This window comes from Nycticebus coucang, chromosome 6 (genome assembly GCF_027406575.1).
Source record: "Nycticebus coucang isolate mNycCou1 chromosome 6, mNycCou1.pri, whole genome shotgun sequence".
Lineage (NCBI taxonomy): Eukaryota > Metazoa > Chordata > Mammalia > Primates > Lorisidae > Nycticebus > Nycticebus coucang.
In genome coordinates, this window is record NC_069785.1 from 130,950,396 (window position 1) to 130,953,061 (window position 2,666).

Here is a 2,666-nt window from a genome sequence, read left to right on the forward strand (position 1 = left end):
TTCTAATTAGAAAAGGATGCTGGATTTTATCAAATGCTTTTTCTGCATCTATTGAGAGGATCATGTGATCTTTATTTTTGCCTCTGTTAATATGGTGGATAACATTTATAGACTTGCGTATGTTAAACCAGCCTTGCATCCCTGGGATGAAGCCTACTTGATCATGATGAATGACTTTTTTGATGATAAGCTGTAATCTATTGGCTAGGATTTTGTTGAGAATTTTTGCGTCTATGTTCATGAGTGAGATTGGTCTGAAATTCTCCTTTTTGTTTGGGTCTTTTCCTGGTTTTGGTATCAGGGTGATGTTTGCTTCATAGAATGTGTTGGGGAAGATTCCTTCTTCCTCAGTTTTTTGGAATAATTTCTGCAGTACAGGAATAAGCTCTTCCTTGAAGGTTTGATAGAATTCTGGAGTGAAGCCATCTGGACCAGGGCATTTTTTAGTTGGAAGCCTTAAGCCAAAGTTTTAAGTGTGCCCTTCACCTAGAATCCCCCTCCCACCTACTTGATTTCCATGGAATTTAACTTCCCAATGTGCGCATAAGTGTTAATCCATTTATTCCAACTTACATTGAGTTCATGTGCTGTTTATTTTTCCATTCTTGGGATACTTCACTTAGAAGAATGATCTGTATTTCCATTCAGATTTTTATGAAAGATATTAGATCACCACTTTTTTAAATGGGTCAGTACTACTCCATGGTACAGAGATATCATTAATGTAGTGAAATTTATACACTTCATGGGTTTGTGTGGTTTTTGTCTTAAGCAATCTTTCTTTACCTTGGGGTCAGTCTTTTTAATTTTCTTCTGAAGGTTTTTAAAGATTTGCTTTTGCATTTAGGTTTAAAATCCAGATGGCCTATGTTTTGGTATGGAGTAGGGAATATAATTTTCTGCTTTTCCATTCGCCCCTAGTTGACCCAGCACCATATATTCATTATTTCATACTTTCTCTCATGCCTTATACAGACAGTGCTCGAGTTACAAATATCCAACTGACATATGGCTTACTCTTAGGAATAAAGACTATTGTAGGTCATAGGTAAATGTGCCTGTTCCAACTTATGTACAAACAAACGTATAGAACCTGTCTAGTTCGTAACCTGGGGACTGCCTGTGGGCCACTCTGTCATATGCCTTGTTTCATTTTCTCTATATAGTAGGCTCAACTTGTTATAACACTTGAAGATCCAGGTCTGACTTTAAATAGATTACAATTAGATTTATACATTGAATAACAAAATTTATAAAGTAAATTTAGGAGAATTGACAGGTGCCTAATGTTTTTTCCTATCCATCAACTTATGTCTTCATTTGTTTTCTTTAATATCTTTCAATAAAACTTTATTACTTTCTTCAGAACATATTTCGTATGCATCTTTTGTTATTATTCCTCTATACATTAATATTTTTCTACTTCTTTATCATCTTCTAAAATTTTTAAATATTTTAGAACTGTTCTTGCTGGTATATAAGGGTACAATTGATTTTATTAATTACATCTGTGACAACTTTGCTGAACTTATTGGTTCTAATTCTTTCTAGTCATTCATTTTGTTCTTTTTATTTTTTTGTTAAAAAAACTTGGGGGGTATTACCTGGCATTTTTGTTCTTCTTTTTTTTTTTTTACTAGGCAAAGAACTTTATTAACCATTTTTTCAAACTTTATTCCCAGGCTTCTTCAGCTTATTAGCTGCAAAGAATGGATTATGTATAAGCAAAAACTGAAAAGAGCTGCAATGTCCAAGGGGCTTGGGCTTAAAAATATTAGAGATCTAGATTTTATTAGATCCATAAACAAAAACAATTTTAAAAAGCAGTCATAATATAAAATAGCAGCTCCCAGTAACGTCTTCAAGTTTCATCTTCAGAAGTAGACTCAATTCAGTTTGCCTCATTCTTGGAAGCCTCGTCAAAATTCTCCACAAGATCTGAAACTTCATCATCATCATCCTCTCCAGTAGCAAGTGGTGCTTTTCCATCCACAGATTGTTTAGGCAGAGCTTCAGCCAGCTCCTCAAGCTTGTCAGACTGTCTGCACCACGCTGGTTTAAGATGCTGGGTAGCATTTCGGTCAGCTGCTTGGTCTCAGCATGGCCTGTAATGGTGAAAGTGTTTGCTGCCAGAGATGCCTGAACTTTAGGGTTGTTAAAGTGGATCACTGTTCCTTGGTTTGTAAACATATTCACCTCTTCAATACCAGAGATATTGTTTACCCCTAACTTCTTTAAGGAGAATTGAAGTTTTTTATCATCTGCTGTAGCTGTTCTATGAACCACCTTCTTTCTGCGAGCAGTTCCTTTCCCACCACTTGTACCTGTAGTTTGGCAAGTTTCTCTTGGTTCATGATAGTTTCTTTCATCTTGTCAGAGCGTAAAGAGGGCCGCGCGGGGGACTAGGGTTGGTGCTCAGGGGGTCTCGGGTGGACCAGCTGAGTTTAGGCGCACACATGTGGAGACGCAAGATGGCAGCTAGAGGAAGGCCGGCTATCTTTTTGGTATTTAGGTATTTTTTTCGATCTTTATTTTGCAATAAATCCGTTTTAAGGCTATACATTTACCTCTGAGTACTACTCTAGCTGTAGCCTATGTTTTAATACCTTATATTTTTATTGTTCAGTTCTTAATATTTTATGAATAGTGATTTAGCATATTCAAGA

General features: G+C 36.1%; 1 pseudogene; it reads right to left on the reverse strand.

The window, feature by feature from the left end:
* Positions 1–1,709: 1,709 nt before the first annotated feature.
* LOC128588238 (transcription factor BTF3-like) lies at positions 1,710–2,369 on the reverse strand (annotated as a pseudogene).
* Positions 2,370–2,666: the final 297 nt, after the last annotated feature.